At 40.0% G+C, this 20,645-nt stretch overlaps 1 pseudogene; it reads left to right on the forward strand.

Annotated features, from left to right (window-relative positions):
• The first annotated feature begins 3,988 nt into the window (after positions 1–3,988).
• On the forward strand, positions 3,989–14,288 carry LOC109549592 (T-box transcription factor T pseudogene; annotated as a pseudogene).
• Positions 14,289–20,645: the final 6,357 nt, after the last annotated feature.

The following is a 20,645-nucleotide window of genomic DNA, read 5'->3' on the forward strand; positions in this document are numbered from 1 at the left end:
TTTCAATTTTTTTGGTAGAAATACCAAAATGTGTAAGTCTCCTTCAAGGGAACTGACTACTGTTTGTCATTGAACCGGTGGATGAGGGCGTGGAGATGTGAGTTCAGTTAGTTACTATTTTACACAAAAAGGGGTGGGTCAGTTTCATCTGGTACTTTTCTCAAAGATTGAGGAATACAAATGTGGGAACTCCTGATTCACTGAAAGCAGATCCAGTGACTTGTTTCTGAGGTTCTTTTTTTGGGAAAGTGGCAGTGTCGATAAAATGCAGGCTTCTGGGGCATTTGTCTTCATTTTCTGATTACAAATTACTCTTGATGGACACAGTTATTACTATGTATGTTAATCCTTTTTCTTCCTGTAGAAATAAAATGTCCTTTTGCTTCGCATATTCTACTACACCTCTGGAAAGGGTCTGGAGAGCGACTGTAAAAGTCACAGGTGTTCAATTAAGGAAAGGTCTACAAAATACGAATTTGTAAATAAGCATTGTTTCTACAAGTCCTTGCACCAAACTGTCACTTTGAACCCCACCAGGGGGAGCTGGAGATGAGGAATAGTGGAGCTTCCAAAGGTGGGTGTCGGTGAGGTTACCTGGGGTCAGGCTCAGAATCCCAGAGTTCTGGAGTCTTACCCCGGGGGCAGGTGTGGAAGAGAGGGTCCTGGGAGACAGCTCAGGCTGAAGAGAAGTCTTGAGATGCCCAGGGAGTAGTCCCTTTCACACAATTTAGGCCACGGCTGGGCTTAAAAGTCATTCTACAAACACGTTAAGCAGGGCCAAACTGAAAGGGCTTCCTACGATATTGGGGGTTCTGCTGTACGTGTACAGGCTAGAGATCTGTGAAAGGTCATTAATGAGATCATAAAGATGTGATTGTTGCTGACAATATCGAGTGACTTTGAGAAGAGATCCTGATGCCTTATGGTGCCCTCTAAAATTTAAATTTTACAGGAATGTCTGCATTGATTTAAGGTTACGTTGTATCAAATTCATGTCTTTCAAGAGCTTGCCTAGGGTGCCTTTCCACACCTGAAATTCTTGTGATCTTGCTAGTTGCATAGCTGGGAATTAAATGTTTTGAGTCATACCTTGGCTCCAATTTAACATTTGGTGTTCCTTGGGTTGAATTTAACAAGTTGAGGCTTTGTAATTTCATTTGTGGTAAAGGCTCTAGCATTTTCTATTTCTATGCAAATTTCTTGAAGCAGAATTGTTTGCATGTCTCTCTGCCCTAGAGAAGGCATTGTTTCTTTCAAATTTAACTGAGGCATCAGTTGCTCTTTGGTGCTGTCCATTACCATGATTATTAATTTTGTTAGCAAGTTTGTGACTTGGGTTTGCAAATTTTACTTGTTTGTTGCATTGATGTTCCCTTGTAGTAATTCTTAGTTTGGTTGTAAAAAAATTAGCCCTGGGCTGAAATTAGCATATAAGTTTTTTTTAAAAAAACTATTTCCAGAATCTAAAACTTGTAATAAAATTGAAACTTTTTGGTTTTTCTATGCCTTTTGAACTCTTGTATTTTGACTTTTGATCACATTTTATATTAAAGTGGCTAACGCATGGCTACTATTATTGTACAAGGCTTTTTTTTTTAAAGGATTGACATGTTAATCTGTTTAGCAACAATAAATTGGTTGTTTGTCCTCACTGATGAATTGCTGTACCAACAATGACCTTGGACTTCATTAAAAAAAAGAAAAAAAAGAATAGTAGAAAATTCAAGATTTAATATAATAGAAAAAAAAACTTCAATATACAAATAGAATTATACTAGCCAAAAAATGTGAAATATTAACCTAAACAAGAGTGCATGATATTTATTTTCAGAAACTTCCTCAGTCTCCAAGATATTTGTACATTTCCAAAAAAATATTAAGTATCTTATTCTGCACAACCTCTACAAAATGACAATTAAGACAACAAGAGTTATAGGAAGGCTCCGGGTACTGTGGAATATATCCTGTTGGGACCCAGATATTTGCGACAGAAAAGCAGATACCTGGCAAATAAAAAACAAATAAATAATAAAAATAAATAAAACCATCTGTACACTTTCTTTCCTAGCCTGAAAGTTACATCACTGAGAGCTGAATAGAGGAGAGAAGGAAAAGCATTGCCATAGACTAAATGTTAGTGCCCCCATTCATATGTTAAAACTTAATTTACAGTGGGATGTCATTTGGAGGTGAGGCCTTTGGTTGGTGATCAGGTCATAAGGGCAGATCCCTCATGAATGAATGACACCAAACCTGCTGGCACCTGATCTTGAATTTCCCAGCCTCCAGAAGTGTGAGAAATAAGTTTCTGTTGTTTATAAGTCACCCAGTCTACGGTAATTTGTTATAGCTGCCTGAATGGGCTAAGACAGGAATAGAGGAGGCAATCCATGATTTTATAAGTTGAGGGGTGCTCTGGATACTCTAGCTTTCAATATGATGGGCTCTCAATATTACACTTTCCTTTCTGCACTTTCTTCTGTACTTTTGAGGGATAAACATGCAAGCCACATATTTCAGACAACCTAGCTTTCTGAATTTCTCTTGGTTTCTGCCAATTGGAGGCACTAGATGGAATTTAGAAGGAAGAAAGAAGAAACAGAATATTACTTTGCTATTTCAGTTTCTTTCAGCACCTAGGGGCTGTGACAGTAGCAGGACCATAACGACAAAAGAAGGCATCTTGCTCATGGTCTTCTTGGCATGGAACCTCCATTCTAGGAGAAGAGCATGCAGGGGTGGAGGCAAAGAAAGGCAGACCAGCTCTACAATATACAAAAATTTATTGAATTAAATGCTCGCGAAATGGGTGAATTTTATAATATTTAACCTATATTTTATAAAGCCATTTTTTTAAAGGTGATTTTAGGCAGCAGTGAATGTCAGCAACTTTGAGAGTAATTTAGCAGCAATGGTAGAGTGGGCTCCTGGTTTTTGCTTAATAGCAAAATACATTTCTAACAGTAGCAGACACAGACAGAGAGCTTACCCCTCATACTGTCAGCAGCTCTGGGGCGAAAATGGTCACATGAGCTGTAGTCTAAGGCAGTGACAGTTTCTTGATCTATGAAGAACAACCTTCCTCTTCCCTTAATGCCTTTAGCCATTCCATCACTCTAGTCACCCGTGATCAGCTATAAATTTCCCCATCCTTAAATACTGAATGGTTTTCACATCTGCCAAATGTACGCTGAATACCAAAGAAGATTTTTCTGTCACCCAAGCAATTTGTTGAGGAAGAGTTTGGAGTCAACACCTCTGAATCCACGCCCCAGATAGTCCCAGTTACCATAGTTGTCAACATCTCTGGCAAGCAGCAAAAATAATTCAAAGATGGATCATACTTAGAAAGGAAATGATATGTGCTCTATGCGCAAAACATTTTTCTTTAAATCAGTAAACGGTCATTTCTGATAAAAAGATGGTTACAATAAAACAAAGGAATGAAAGAAATGCTTCTCATTATTCTCACAGAATTTATAGATAATATCATCTTTATAAGTAATAAGTGAAATTTGAACAATGAGAAAAAAGTATTCCAAAGAGACTTTATAGGATGTCCAAAGAATATAGAATTGAGTTGCAAAATGTCACAATATGACAAAAAATGAAAAGCCAGTGTAGAGAATAATGCCCGTTATAGGTGGAAAAAGTTAGATGTTTATAAGTAGTTATGAGGGTGACTCAGAGAGAAAGAAAGAGAGGGAGGGAGGTAGGTGGAGCAGGGAGAGAGAAAGGGGAATGTAAACATGATCACAGAAGGAACGCTAGACTTTAAAAAGGTATATCTAACGTGCATTATTGATATTTTTAAGAAGAACTAAGCAAATGAAAATATAGGAAGAGTCTAAAGTATAATTTTTTCAACATTTTTTCTGAAATAAAAACAAGTTGAATGTGTAGACTGAAGGGGCTCATAGATTTCCAAGAAATAATTAAACCTAACATTCATACCTACCATTCCAAATCAAAGTATATTCTGGTAAGGATGTTAAAATTCAGGTACAAAGAAAGAATCCTAGGAGTAGGAGGGGAAAAAATCATGCCCCCTACTAGTGTGAAATATCAAGATGGATTCGACATCTTCACAGTAATATCCATGCAAGGAGACAGTTTGATCAGTATCTAAAATATACTGAGAGGAAGAATACGTGATGCAAGAATTTTATAATCAGCCAAGTAATCCTTTGATTTTAGAGAAAACTTTTGAGTAAAAAGGAAAAGGGTGCACGAAGTTATGCCATTTATGAATAACAAGGTCTGAAACTCCTAGGGGACAAGGTTAGGCAGTGATAAAGAAAGAAAAGGGAGAAAATGGAGCTGAAATCAACTCATTAGGTGATGAGAACTAAAGGATATTTTTTATCCTTGACAGAGTAGACACCCATGCCAACCCACCCCCACTCCTGCCCAAATATGTTAAGATTAATTTTTATTTAATGAAAGTGACAGAAGCGTGAGATGGTCACATGATCAGAGCAAAGGTAGCGGGAATATTCAGCCAGCCTCCTTTGGGTTGCAGAGTCTGTTAATTTTGACTCTGTTCCCATGTGAGGACTCTTGTCAATGCGCAAAGCTCATTTTTTCTAAGCTCAAAGCTTTTTCGGAATCAAGTCACCTAACACCATTCAGAAAGAACTTTAAGCAGCATCTATGTCCTTCCTGTGAAATATTTATGAGCAACTTGGATTCTGACTTTCCTGTCAAACCCACCAAAGCCTAGTCTACATTCTCTTTTAAGGACATGATGGATGTTGGAAGTGGAAATCCTGTTTATCCCCAGCCCACATCTATCTTTCTATTTTTTTCTATTTCTATAGATGATAGATAGAGAATAGAGATACAGTTAATTTCTCACCGAGCTTATTAAAAAATCTATGTTCTTACAAGCTGTTACTTATATTATTTCATTTGATTTCCCCAATACTGTTAATAGTTGGCATCATAATTCCCATTTTACAGCATAGAAATTTCAATTCCATTAGGTTAAATCAATTTGTTCTAAATTACACAGAAATTCAGTTTTGTGTCTGGTATTAGAAGAATCTCTTTGTACTTCCCCACCACCCCTTACTGTAGTTGTAAAATTCACCTATTGGCAATCACATATGATAAATGATCATATGATTCCAGAGAATAAATTACAAGTGTTAAACTTAAAAATAATGGCTTGTTAGTTCCCTATCCCCACATCTTTAATGACAGAAATCACAGATCTTGTTCATGAGGATCACAGTTTTTGAAGTAAAATACTGGATTTTTATTTCTATTGCTATAACGGTATTATTATAGTAATACCAAGACAAGAAAAAGACAATACACAAAAAGAAAACTACACACCAATTTCCATCATAAAATAAATGTAGAAATCCTTAGCAAAATATTAATAAATAGAATTAGCAATATATAAAAATAATTATACATTACCAATTGATATTCATTCTCAGCATGTAAAGCCAGTTCAATATTCAAGAATTATCAATGTAATTGACCCAATCCTAAAGAAAAAAAAATTGCATGGTCATATAATTCAATGCAGAAAAAGGGTTTGACAAATTTCACAACCATTCATGTTGTAAAAACAACAAACGAACAAAAAGCTCTCAGAAAAATAGGAATAGAGAATAACTTCTTCCACTTGATAAACAGCATCTATGGAAATCAAAAACAAAAAGAAAACCAAAACCAAAAATCCCAAAGTTAACATTATACTTAATGATGAAAGACTGAATTATTTCCCTCCTCAAGATCAGGAAAAAGGCAAGGATATTCACTCTCACCGCACTCATTTAACATAGTATGAGGTGTTCTAGCAAGTTCAGTAAGGCAAGAAAAATAATTAAAAGACAAATATGTAGGTAAGAGAGAAATAAACTTGTCTCTATTCGCAGATGATATGATTGTATACAAACTGAAGTCTAGGAATACACATATACTCAAAAAAATACCCTTTTAGAATTAATAAGTTAAGCAAGGATACAGGATATAAAACAAACATAAAATATTAATTGTAAACCTATTTGCTAGGAATTAACTATGGGCAGTGAGATTTTTATAATCACTCAAAAATGAAATATAGAAATATATCCAAATAATCAAATATTTACAAGACTTGTCATCAAAAGACTATAAAATGCTCATGAAAAACATCAAAGAGGTTCTAAATAAATGGAAGACATACAGTGTTTATAGATTGGAAGCTTCAGCTTGGTAACCGTTAGTTTTGCAAGGGCCATCATAACAAAATATCAAAGGCTGGGTAGCATAAATGAAATAAATATATTTTCTCACAATCCTGGAGGCTTATTAAAGTCAATGATCAAGATGTCAGCAGGGTTTTATTTTGCCTAAGGCTTCTCTTCTTTGCTCCTAAATGGCCATCTCTTCTCTGTACCTTCAGAGTCTTCCTCTATGTGTGTCTGTCCTAATTGCAAATCAGGTTAGATTAGAGCCCATCTTAATTACCTCATTTGAATTTAAATACCTCTTTAAAGACCATATCCCAAATATAGTCACATTATCATATTGTTAAGTCTGGGGTGTTAAGACTTCTACACATAAATTTTGGGGAGAGTCAATTTAGCTCATAACAGTAAGGATTTCAATTATGCCAAAATTGATATATAATTTTAAAACTATTCTCATCAAGACATCAGCAAGAATTTTTGTATAGACCAGATTATTTAAAAATATATATGGAAAAGAACAAAGGAACTAGAAGAACAAAAAGAATTTGGAAAATGAAGAATATAGTAGAAGAAGCCAGTCTACCCAATTTTAAGCCTTATTTTTTTTCTTTATCTTTTTTTTATTACTGCTTTATTTATTTATTTATTTATTTTGGAGTATAGTCACTTTACAATATTTTGTTAGTTTCTACTGTACAGCAAAGTGAATCAGCTATATGTATACATATATCCTCTCTTTTTTGGATTTCCTTCCCATTTAGGTCACCACAGAGCACTGAATAGAGTTCCCTGTGCTATACAGTAGGTTCTCATTAGTTATCCATTTTATATGTAGTATCAATAGTGTATATATGTCAATTCCAATCTCCCAATTCATCCTTATACTATCTTTAGTAATCAAGACTGTGTGGTGTGAGTGGAGGAATAGACACATAGGGCAATAGAAGAGAACAGAAAATTCAGAAATAAACTCACAAATATGCCCAAATGATTTTTGACAAAAGTGAAAGGAACAATTCAATGGAGAAAAGATAGCCTTTTAAACCAATGGTACTAGAGCAATCTGATAGGTTAAAAAAAACTGGGCCTTGACTTGTCACACATCTTACATAAAAATTAATATTCTGGTTGTGATATTGTACTATAATCTAAGATGTCACCATTGAGAGAAACTGGGAAATGAGTACATGAGACCCCTCTGCAGTATTTCTTATTACTGCTAATGAACCTACAATTACTTCAAAATGAAACTTTTTAAAACATTTAAATAAAACATTTAAATCCTAAATAAGACCAATAGTCTGAATGTTGATTCATAGTAAAGCCTTTGTCAGTTTGGTGCTTGTGCTATCAACAGCAAGGCAGACTGCTATGATCAGGTGAAAAAAAGAGATTACTGTGTGTAGCCTCTCATCCTATAATACCCCACTTGAGTACAGACCTAAATAGAAGACAGTCCTATTTACCAATCAGCTGGGGGAACACATACTGTCTATATATATGTATATATTTCATTTTTAGGAGATTAAAGAAATTCCTAAGCTTAAAATCAACACTATAGTGCTTAGGACTCAGAAATGTTATCTGCTAACTTCATAGTTTATGAAGATCTTTCATTATGAGCTTAAGGGAAGAAAAGAAACTAATATGTAAATTAAGCAAAAGAAAGTTATAATAAAAGAAAAACAAAGAGAAAACCCAACAGAGAAGGTAATAAAATTCCAGTGGAGATCATTACAGGTACTTTTAAGAAATAAAGGTAGTAGAACATAATGATAAGCATGATTTAGAACTGAAAAATGTTGAGAATAAAAGCAGTACATGCAATTTTTAAATGGCCAATATAACCTCCAAAAATGACAGAAACTGAGGATGGAAATTATTTTCCAAATATAATTTTAAATGATTTTTTACCAACTGAGGAAATTCTTTCAGCCTAACATTCTCCCTCAAGGGGCATTTGGATTTGAACTCCTAAAGATGGGAAGATAATTGATATTTTATTGCTCAATATGTTTGCAAACATAATGATGAAAATATTGTTTATTTACTTTCAATTTTGAGTCAATCTTCAGGCCACGGAAAGAAGATGCTATGTTTAAGGATGGAATGAAAATCCAAGAGCTATGATAAAAATGTAACTTACACAAAGCAGATTGTGAAGAAAATTGGGTAAAGAAACAAGGGTATTAAAATTGTCATATAAAGTATGAAAACTGAATTAAAGGACTATAGAAAAATGATTGAGTTTAATTACATTGTTTATACTAAAGATAATTGACAGAAAAACCAAAACAATAACATAATTGACTAAAACAGTTGGAGAAGAGGACCTGAGTGAGTTAAATATTTATATTTGATATTGGGGGAATAATAAATGTTATCTGATATTAATAAATTCAAAAAATATATATTGTTTGAGAAGGGAAATAACCAAAATATAAGCAATTGTGAAGAACTTGTCTGAAGAGTAGACTTAGAAGTGAAGAAGTGATCTGACTCTGTTGCTATTTAACATAAAACATTCTTTAACATGTGATTTTTTTAATGAGCATATATTACTTGATAAAACCAAATACTTTAAAACTACAACCCTACTTACTTATAGGTGATAGTGATTTATATGATAGGAAGGTGCTTATTGTTGAATTGATATGAAAAAATTTAGAATAGAAGCAATTACCAAACTAGAATCATGCATGTAAACATTTTTTCTAGCATTTTTTATGTGTTATTTTTCTTTGCTTTATACTGTTGAATTTGAAATATCACCCAGCCAAGGCTCTTTGTTTCTCCCTAGTTACTTGGCTAGTGGCTGCTTCTATTTGCAAGGACATATCATGTGAATTACAAGGAAGTAAAATAATTGGCCTTCAACTAGACTAAATTTTCACCAAGTGGATTATTGTGCCCTGATAATGCCCACAGTCTAAATGACAACACTCAAAACTCAAATGTGTTCTTAATTTAATTAATTATAATTTCCAAGTTAGGAAAATTGTGTTTTGTATAAAATATTATTTCATTAAATTAGCCACAATAAAAAATAAGAATCACCTTTCATTGGGAATATACAAGAGTAAGTTTCAAATAATTTTATCATGGAAAGTATTATAATAATCATTTCTAATATTTACAGTTAAGAATCTTGAAATCCTTCTGGCTTTACTTTCAAGAAAAGTCATCAGCAACATTTAAAAGTGTATGCTTATGAAATAAATCATCCAATTACTCTTATTTCTATGTTTAAATTCCCCAGTTCTTCTGGCAATAGAATATAAGTCACTGAAGCTTTGTTTCCAGTGGAAAGTGGCTGGTACCTCCAATCCTACCCCAGAAACCCACATTTATATAATCTGCAATAATTATCCAGGTATTTTTAGATCACTTCCATGGCTTTAATATTTACTTGTCATGTTACTTATTTTCACAGCTAGGTATCACATCACCCATCTTTACAAATAAATTTATTACAAATTAAAGGATATAATCCTTCTTCTCTGACTACTTTTCTACAATTTCTTTTTCCCAGCAACAAATATAATTAAAAATAATAATTGATCATTTGTTTTAACTTGTCAGTAGAACTTACCATTTCCTGGTAAGGACATCTTTGTTAAAATTGGATGATTTTTAAATGTGTCAAAATGATCAAGATAATAAAGGTCTTGAAATATTTGCCTTTTTGAATTTAGAAATGTAAGCTATGACAGAATACAATTTCTTTCTGTAAAACACATACAAACATGAATAGCACATTTCAAATAGTTAACTGTTATTTCACAAGGATCATAAAAGTTAAATAATTAGATGAGGAATTCTGTTCCATTATTCAACAGGACAATTAGTTCTATCAACATTTACAAGTTTTAAATATAGATTTATAATGCAAATATATTTATAATGTATTTTTATTTTTTATAGTGTATTTTTAAAATCTTCAATTAAACTCAGTAATCAAAAGAATTTAACATTAATGATAATAAAGCATTTATTATAATGTTTCTTTTATTCTTCAGTTATACTATTTCAATACTTTAAATACATGTTCAATTTTATTACCATATTTATGAATTAAAAATCTTAGTTTTGCTTAATGTCCTCCACTAGCAAGAAAACAAAAATTGAATGATACATTTCCATTTACTTACAACTTGAATTCTTTATAAATAATTTTATTTATCAAATATAAATAACTATGATTATAAATATAAGGTTTCAAAAAATGAGAAAAACGAAGATACAGTTCATGAGTTTGTGCTAATGACAGTTAATTATGCTTAAAATTTATTGTCAATTTGAACAAAAAACTATCACAAAAACAAAGTAGGACATTATATAATGATAAAAGGTCAAATCACTAGGAAGATATAACAATTACAAATATATATTCATGCAACATCAGAGCACCTAAATATATAAAACAAACACTGACAGAATTGACTAGAAAAATAGACAGAAGTGCAATAATAGTAGATGATTTCAACGTCTCACTTTTCAGAATGGAGAGACAGTTACCTTATAGGGAACAATTTTTATGAGTTTTTCTTCTCTCCTTCCCTTATTTATTTTTGCAAATATTAAAAAAAAAAGCACAAACTGTGAAATAATAAAGAAAAGAAACAGAGATGAAAGAGAGAGAAAGGGGTGGAAGGAAGGATAGAAAGAAGGAAGGAAGGAAAGGAGGGTTTCTTACACAAAAGGTGACATACTATACACAGTTTTCTGCAACTTCCTTTTATCACTTAACAATTTATACTCCAAAATATACAATATATAATCCATTTAATCCATTTTTTAGAGATCTTCCCAACTGCTTTGCACAAGTACATAGTAATACACTGTGTAGATATATTGCAGTTTATATAACTGTTGGATTTTGGTGTTAGAATTTTGGATTTTGGGGGTGATTTCAATTTTGTTACTAGTACCAATAATGTTACATTGAAGAACATTTGATACATGTCATTTCAAACTAATGTCAGTGTACTTTTGGATCTTTGGAACAGATTCCTGGAAGAGGGATCGATAGATCAAAGGCCAAATACAGCTATGATTTTGTTAGATATTGATAAAATCTTCTCCATGGATGTTGTCCCATTTTACATTTTGAAAAACAAAATATTAGACTGCTTTTTCCTCCTTAGCCTCACCAACAGAGTATTATCAAACTTTTCATATATTTCAAATCTTACAGGTGACTAATGGTTTTGGTTTTAATTAGCATTTTTCTCATTATAAAAATTATAATATGAAATATATTTTCTAACAAACATTGTTCCATTGAAAATATGAAATCTACATTTGGATCTGAGTAGCCCAGGGAAGTATCCTGGGTTAATGACATAAGTGGCTATTTAGTTGTAATTAATTAGGTTAATCTGAAACCATCCATTTTACTCAGGACTGCAGTTTAAAGAGATAGGAGAAAGAAAGGCAGAACAGAAGAAAGGGAAGGAAAGATGGAAGGAAGGAAGGAATGAAAGAAGGAATGAAGAGAGAGAGGGAGGAAAGGAGGGAAGGAGGGAGGGAGGGAGGGAGGGGTGAATTAAGCTAGGTCTGAAATAAGACAGAAAAATATGAATAAATGGGAAAGAACTGCTTAAATCAATGTAATTACCCTTGTTTGCTTGAAATCTGTGTTATAGTTTGAAGTCTGTGTCATACCTACCTTGTTAAAAAAACACTAAATTTACCTATTTTGCTCATATTCATGTTTCTCATAAACTCTGACCAGAAATTACAAATTACAAATTTTAAAGTTTTACCGCATTTCAGCATTACTGAAACTACGTGCATAACCTCAGAAATGGATTGATGTCTCTTGTTAATACATATTTTGTTCATCATATGCTGGGTAGGAGCTACATATTAGTATATATGCTCAAATTTTTATTGCATTTAACACACCAGAAGGGACATTTTACAACTAATAAGAAGTGAAATCCATGTTAAGTTATTTGATCAAATATGTTTCATGAAAACTGCCTAAGAACATCAAAACAATTAGTCAAACCCAAAATCCAATCTGAGTTAGCATTCATAGTCAAAGATTTGAATTCAAAAGTAAGTTCAGAGACCAAATATTATATTTTGATTTGTTCTGAAGTGGCCATCTGCCCATATGAAAAAGCTACTGCAACCGTTTGGCAGGCAGTTTAAAGAACCAAAATAACTACTCTGTGCAGGTCAGGTTCACAGGCATCTGGGTGTTGACTTGGAAAGCACAAAAAGTAATAATCACAGCATGTGGTACTTTACCGAGTAGCCAGCCAAAAGTGTCTGTCTAAATAGGCAAAAATTTTAGCTGTCATAAGAATCCTTTGAGGAAACTTTATAAATACCTATCAAATTTCAAATATCAGTGGCCAACATTTTTAAAAACACCATAAAGATCTAATAAAATGTTATAGAAAAGTTATAATAATCCTGAGGTACCCATAATTTATATCCTGGCACATTTTAAAATGTTCCTTTTGTTTAAAAATGGGCTTCAAAGATATCAATAGTTTTATTTGTATATTTTATAAATATTTGGGTGCTAGTCAATAGTCTGATTTTTAATTGTTTAAAGCAAATCCAATGCCACAAAGAGCTACTTTAGTCATGCCTTGCAGGAGTTCAAGGGGAATATCCTCTATCTTCACCCCTCTGTCCCTCCCCTACCTTCAAGTCTTCTCCTCACAGGTCTCTGCCTGGGAACTGTGGACCTTTGCTGCTCCTTTTCTTGGAAGAGTGGCTGTTGAAAGGAGTTAAATATGGCTCTTGGGTAAGTAAGTCTGGGTTGGAGGGCCATGAAGAAGGGTCAGCAAGAGGACAATCTCCCTTGGTGTCCGGAACTTGTAGAATAGCCTGCAATAGAGTGGACCACCAGCTGAGCTCCTTGAAGTGAGAGCTACAGGCTGGCAGGGAGAAGGGTGACCCTAGTGTCAACCAAGAAAAGTTAGATATGGCTGCACTTCAGAGAGCTCACCAACCAGGTGATGGTCACCAATAACAGCAGGAGGATGTTCCCAGTGCTGAAATTGAGTATGTCTGGCTTGGACCCGAACACCATATGTTGTTTTATCTTGGATTTTGTGGTGGAGAGCAACCACTTCTGGAAGTGTGTGAACAGAGAGTGGGTGCCTGGGGGGTCAGTCCAATTCATATGTGCATATTGAACTCCTTACATAAATAAAAGCTCTAAATTCATATAGTATGAGTTGAGGGTCTACAGGGGATGACTACCAGCCACGGCATTCTCAAGACTCGATGCATATCTGTCAAGGCTTACCAGAAAGAGATTACAGCTCTTAAAACTAAATAAAACTGATTTGCAAGGGCTTGCTGTGATGCAAAAAGAAACAGGGATCACAAAGATAAGATGGAAGAACCCAGAGACAAACAGCAACCTGGGTATTACTAATGGAAGTAGCTTATCCCTGGACTCAGTTCCTTCTACCTGCTGTCAACCCCCATCCTCAGTTTGGAGGTCCTGTCTCACTTTTCTCCACCCATGGCTGTGAAAAATGCTCTATGCTGAGGAACCACAGTTCACACATCCCTGTCCCTGTCCTCAAAGCTGTGCCTAGGACTCCTCCCCACTTGGACAAGCTCATACTTAACCCATACACTCATTGGAAAAATTCTCCAACCTATCCTGACAATTCATTTGCAAGTTGTCCATGATCTGATCCCATGAACTTAGCCCAGCCTCAGCATGTGTGTACATACTATCATGTCACTCCTGAGCACAACAGGACTGCATCAGTACCCCAACCTGTGGTCAGCTAGCAGAGCACCTTCACACCAGGGTCTCAGACAGCATAGCTACCTAATGGGCTGGGAGTCCAGACCTTCCCAGTGAACACTATCTTACCCAAATAATCTCAGGTCCCTTCTCCTCAGGATTCTCACTCTATAAGAACCATGTCGTAGCCACAGATATTCCTGACAGCCAATATCACACCTTGGCCTCATAACCTCATGGATATCCCTGTCACCACCTTCCATGTAAACCAAAGCCTTTCCTTAAAATATACACTATTTTTTTTTATGTCTACCAGTTTTACTCAGGATTTGATCTAGGTACAAAATGACAGTCTCATAGGTCAAGAAAGAAAAAAAGGGCTTATTAACTTCACTTTAAAATATGAAAAGCAATATATGTTCTGTTGTTCATCAAAAAAATAACCCCACCCATCATCTGCAACACAACTGTAGTCATATGTTGTGTTTATATGCTACAGATGAATTTAAGTATGGAAACAAAACTCAGTTGGACTATTAAATCACCATTACTTGATCATAATAAAATTTTGTTTGCTAAGATCCAGAAACTTATTTTTTTGTGTCTCTTACAGAATATAGAAGATTTGACACACTAGAATTAATAAACTCAACTCATCTTATTTAGTGAAATAAAAAGCATACTTTCAATTGCATTCCTTGTTTCTTCAGAGTAGTTTTCAGGTCCCTTTTGTGACAGCTATCATACTTATAGTTAAGCTGTTAGGGACAAAATAATAAATTCATAGTTGAGGACAACAGAGTTTAACTGAAATGGAAATTTCACTGTTCTGCCCAATAGAATGCGTTTATTTTGAGCATATGTAATTGCCTCTTGTATTGTTAAACATACAAGGGCAATATTTTTCTTCTGAAAAAAGATAGCCAAAGACAATGAGCAAAACATTTTCTGCAAAATAAAGGCAATATGAAAAAAAAAAAAAAAGAAACAACAACAGCAAAAAACTAAATACAGTTTTAAAAAGATCTGGTGAGAGGATTCAGTACTAGAAATTAGTGACAAACATAATCCACTAAAATTTTCAAAATTTACATACTCAAATTCTCGTCTTTTGCTAACTTACTGTGCATCTAGAAATATTTATTTTGGAAAATGTTGAGCAAACTTCTTTTGCCCAGAATGAAAAACTTTAAAGTATAAGATGGATTACACAAAAGAACACATGCTTTCCTTTTCAAAGGAGAGTGATTTTTTTTTTTTTTTTTTGGCGGTACGCAGGCCTCTCACTGTTGCGGCTTCTCCAGTTGTGGAGCACAGGCTCTGGACACGCAGGTTCAGCGGCCATGGCTCACGGGCCTAGCCACTCCGCGGCATGTGGGATCTTCCCGGACCGGGTCACGAAACCGTGTCCCCTGCATCGGAAGGCGGACACTCAACAACTGTGCCACCAGGGAAGCCCTAAAGGAAAGTGATCTAAAGAGCTTATAATTACTTAGTAAAGGTTTTCTGAAGATCAAATGCTTTTTAAATGCCCTTTTTTTGGTAATATCCAAATCAAATGGAAGCACGTAAAATTGTTCTAAATTAATGATAAAAACAACTAACTCCATATTTTTTAACTGGCTCTTTAAGTTTTATATTAATAAATTGTAGTTCATGATATAACTTAGTGCGTTTCCCTACGCTCGGCATACACCGAGGGGCTCTAAAGGGATACGGAACTGGATGTTGCTTAGCAGACCCAGGTGGGCCTGGCGGTACTCAGTGTTCCTGTCGGGAACAGGGGGCCCAGGCCAGCCTCCTAGGTGTCCAGAAAACCCTGCTGCCGTTGAAGGTGCCCAGAGCAGAGACCACTGTCTCATGGAAATTGCTACACGCCTTTGCTTCTGAACAGCCAATCAGGACCTTAGTTCCAGGCCTGTGTTCATGCTGGGTGTGCCGTTAGGGACACTACATGATAAGATGCTAACTTTCTCCTCGAGCACAGTGACTTCAGGTACGAGGTCCTCGAAGTATTCAAAGAACAGTGTTTTCTCATGGCAGATCACACAAGGGCCATGACAAAGTCGGACTCACCCGAAATGTTGTCCTAAGGCTGTTCGAGGACTCTGGAAATGTAGCGCTCCTCAAGGAACGTCCAGTGTGTTACCCGTCACTCGGCACGCACAGAGGGCCTCCGGGGGTGGGGGGAGGGTCAACCAATGGGCCTCGAAGTTGCTCAGCCGCCCCACAGGGGTCTGGAGGTACTCGCTGAACTTGGAGGGAAAGTGATGCATACCCGAGAGGCCTAGGAGTCCTCCAAAGTGTACTACTTCCTTTAAAATAAAGCCTCTAAGCGACTGAGAACTCATGGAGACAGCTGCCTGCCTCCCTTTCTGCACGGCTACTAGGGGCCTACGCTGGAGGCAACTTGTCACCTTGAGGTTCCCTCTAGCTCTAGAGCTTGTCAGGCGGACCAGAGCCGCGGCCATGGAAGCACCTGGTTTAGACAGAGCAGACTCATAACGTTCCCCGAAGCACTCTGACAGGGCTAACAGGCCTGTCGAGAGCAGGGAATGTCAGGTAGCTTCAAGGCAGCATGAACGCAGCCTTCCAAACGGGAAAGCAAGGCTACTTGCAGCAGGCCCCCGTTTCCGTGGACGCACTCAGCAGACATCCCCGTGGTTTCTAACAAGCCCAAAGAGACACAGGTCACCCTGAGTTTCCTTCCCTGAATCAACTTCTCGAAGTAGGGTGTTCTGCATCAAGCGAACTGCTTCAAGCAAGGAACGCCGTAGCTGCTCCTCTGGGCCTGTGGCTATTCAAAGCCTGCAGTGCCACGGGAGGAAGGGGACTTACATGGCAGTAAGAACGCAAGCCCACTCTCTCTGGGAGGCACGGTGACTTCAGGCAGGAGGTCACAGGTGAAATGCGAAGCCGAGGGTTTCTCTGAGTTCAGCTCAGCCTAGGGTAATGCGGAAGACTTCGACGCCATGTGGGACGTGCCAGAACGGTGTCCGTGAACGTGTGCGAGTGCTGAGGACCTTACGCTACTCCCAAGGGGAGTGCAGCGCGTTTCCCTACGCTAGGCATACACAGAGGGGCTCTAAAGGGCTACGGGCCTGGATGTTGCTTAGCAGACCCAGGTGGGCCTGGCGGTACTCAGTGTTCCTGCCGGGAACAGGGGGCCCGCGCCAGCCTCCTAGGTGTCCAGAAAACCCTGCTGCCATTGAAGGTGCCCAAAGCCGAGGCCGCCACCTCCTGGAAACTGCTGAACGCCTCCGCTTCTGCACCGCCACACGGGGCCTTACTTCCAGGCCTGTGTTCGTGCTGGGCGTGCCGTTAGCGACACGACATGGTAACATGCTGACTTTCTCCTCGGGCAGAGTGACTTCAGGTACGAGGTCCTCGAAGTATTCAAAGCACAGTGTTTTCCCATGGCAGCTCACACAAGGGCCATGACAAAGTCGGACTCACCCGAAATGCTGTCCTAAGGCTGTTCGAGGGCTCTGGAAATGTAGCGCTCCTCGAGGGACGTCCAGTGTGTAGCCCATCGCGCGGCACGCACAGAGGGCCTCCGGGGGTGGGGGGGTGGTGTCAACCAATGGGCCTCGAAGTTGCTCAGCCGCCCCACAGGGGTCTGGAGGTACTCGCTGAACTTGGAGGGCAAGGGATGCATACCCGAGAGGCCTAGGAGTCCTCCAAAGTGTACTACTTCCTTTAAAAGAAAGCCTCTAAGCGACTGAGAACTCATGGAGACAGCTGCCTGCCTCCCTTTCTGCACGGCTACTAGGGGCCTACGCTGGAGGCAACTTGTCACGTTGAGGTTCCCTCTAGCTCTAGAGCTTGTCAGGCGGACCAGAGCCGCGGCCATGGAAGCACCTGGTTTAGACAGAGCAGACTCATAACGTTCCCCGAAGCACTCTGACAGGGCTAACAGGCCTGTCGAGAGCAGGGAATGTCAGGTAGCTTCAAGGCAGCATGAACGCAGCCTTCCAAACGGGAAAGCAAGGCTACTTTGCAGCAGGCCCCCGTTTCCGTGGACGCACTCAGCAGACATCCCCGTGGTTTCTAACAAGCCCAAAGAGACACAGGTCACCCTGAGTTTCCTTCCCTGAATCAACTTCTCGAAGTAGGGTGTTCTGCATCAAGTGAACTGCCTCAACCAAGGAACGCCGTAGCTGCTCCTCTGGGCCTGTGGCGATTCAAAGCCTGCAGTGCCACGGGAGGAAGGGGACTTACATGGCAGTAAGAACGCAAGCCGACTCTCTCTGGGAGGCACGGTGACTTCAGGCAGGAGGTCCTAGGTGGAATGCGAAGCCGAGGGTTTCTCTGAGTTCAGCTCAGCCTCGGGTAATGCGTCAGACTTCGACGCCATGTGGGACGTGCCAGAACGGTGTCCGTGAACGTGTGCGAGTGCTGAGGACCTTAAGCTGCTCCCAAGGAGAGTGCAGCGCGTTTCCCTACGCTCGGCATACACAGAGGGGCTCTAAAGGGCTACGGGCCTGGATGTTGCTTAGCAGACCCAGGTGGGCCTGGCGGTACTCAGTGTTCCTGCCGGGAACAGGGGGCCCGCGCCAGCCTCCTAGGTGTCCAGAAAACCCTGCTGCCGTTGAAGGTGCCCAGAGCCGAGGCCAACGTCTCATGGAAACTGCTGCACGCCTCCGCTTCTGCACCGCCACTCGGGGCCTTCCTTCCAGGCCTGTGTTCGTGCTGGGCGTGCCGTTAGCGACACGGCATGGTAAGATGCTGACTTTCTCCTCGGGCAGAGTGACTTCAGGTACGAGGTCCTCGAAGTATTCGAAGCACAGTGTTTTCCCATGGCAGCTCACACAAGGGCCATGACAAAGTCGGACTCACCCGAAATGCTGTCCTGAGGCTGTTCGAGGGCTCTGGAAATGTAGCGCTCCTCGAGGGACGTCCAGTGTGTAGCCCATCGCGCGGCACGCACAGAGGGCCTCCGGGGGTGGGGGGGTGGGGTCAACCAATGGGCCTCGAAGTTGCTCAGCCGCCCCACAGGGGTCTGGAGGTACTCGCTGAACTTGGAGGGCAAGTGATGCATACCCGAGAGGCCTAGGAGTCCTCTAAAGTGTACTACTTCCTTTAAAATAAAGCCTCTAAGCGACTGAGAACTCATGGAGACAGCTGCGTGCCTCCCTTTCTGCACGGCTACTAGGGGCCTACGCTGGAGGCAACTTGTCACGTTGAGGTTCCCTCTAGCTCTAGAGCTTGTCAGGCGGACCAGAGCCGCGGCCATGGAAGCACCTGGTTTAGACAGAGCAGACTCATAACGTTCCCCGAAGCACTCTGACAGGGCTAACAGGCCTGTCGAGAGCAGGGAATGTCAGGTAGCTTCAAGGCAGCATGAACGCAGCCTTCCAAACGGGAAAGCAAGGCTACTTGCAGCAGGCCCCCGTTTCCGTGGGCGCACTCAGCAGACATCCCCGTGGTTTCTAACAAGCCCAAAGAGACACAGGTTACCCTGAGTTTCCTTCCCTGAATCAACTTCTCGAAGTAGGGTGTTCTGCATCAAGCGAACTGCCTCAACCAAGGAACGCCGTAGCTGCTCCTCTGGGCCTGTGGCTATTCAAGCCTGCAGTGCCACGGGAGGAAGGGGACTTACATGGCAGTAAGAACGCAAGCCGACTCTCTCTGGGAGGCACGGTGACTTCAGGCAGGAGGTCCTAGGTGGAATGCGAAGCCGAGGGTTCCTCTGAGTTCAGCTCAGCCTCGGGTAATGCGTCAGACTTCGACGCCATGTGGGACGTGCCAGAACGGTGTCCGTGAACCTGTGCGAGTGCTGAGGACCTTAAGCTGCTGCCAAGGAGAGTGCAGCGCGTTTCCCTACGCTCGGCATACACAGAGGGGCTCTAAAGGGCTACGGGCCTGGATGTTGCTTAGCAGACCCAGGTGGGCCTGGCGGTACTCAGTGTTCCTGCCGGGAACAGGGGGCCCGCGCCAGCCTCCTAGGTGTCCAGAAAACCCTGCTGCCGTTGAAGGTGCCCAGAGCCGAGGCCGCCGCCTCATGGAAACTGCTGCACGCCTCCGCTTCTGCACCGCCACTCGGGGCCTTACTTCCAGGCCTGTGTTCGTGCTGGGCGTGCCGTTAGCGACACGGCATGGTAACATGCTGACTTTCTCCTCGGGCAGAGTGACTTCAGGTACGAGGTCCTCGAAGTATTCAAAGCACAGTGTTTTCCCATGGCAGCTCATAGAAGGGCCATGACAAAGTCGGACTCACTCGAAATGCTGTCCTGAGGCTGTTCGAGGGCTCTGGAAATGTAGCGCTCCTCGAGGGACGTCCAGTGTGTAGCCCATCACGCGGCACGCACAGAGGGCCATGGGGGTGGGGGGGTGGGGTCAACCAATGGGCCTCGAAGTTGCTCAGCCGCCCCACAGGGGTCTGGATGTACTCGCTGAACTTGGAGGGCAAGGGATGCATACCCGAGAGGCCTAGGAGTCCTCCAAAGTGTACTACTTCCTTTAAAAGAAAGCCTCTAAGCGACTGAGAACTCATGGAGACAGCTGCCTGCCTCCCTTTCTGCACGGCTACTAGGGGCCTACGCTGGAGGCAACTTGTCACGTTGAGGTTCCCTCTAGCTCTAGAGCTTGGTCAGGCGGACCAGAGCCGCGGGCCATGGAAGCACCTGGTTTAGACAGAGCAGACTCATAACGTTCCCCGAAGCACTCTGACAGGGCTAACAGGCCTGTCGAGAGCAGGGAATGTCAGGTAGCTTCAAGGCAGC

This window comes from Tursiops truncatus, chromosome 11, assembly GCF_011762595.2.
Source record: "Tursiops truncatus isolate mTurTru1 chromosome 11, mTurTru1.mat.Y, whole genome shotgun sequence".
Taxonomy (NCBI): domain Eukaryota; kingdom Metazoa; phylum Chordata; class Mammalia; order Artiodactyla; family Delphinidae; genus Tursiops; species Tursiops truncatus.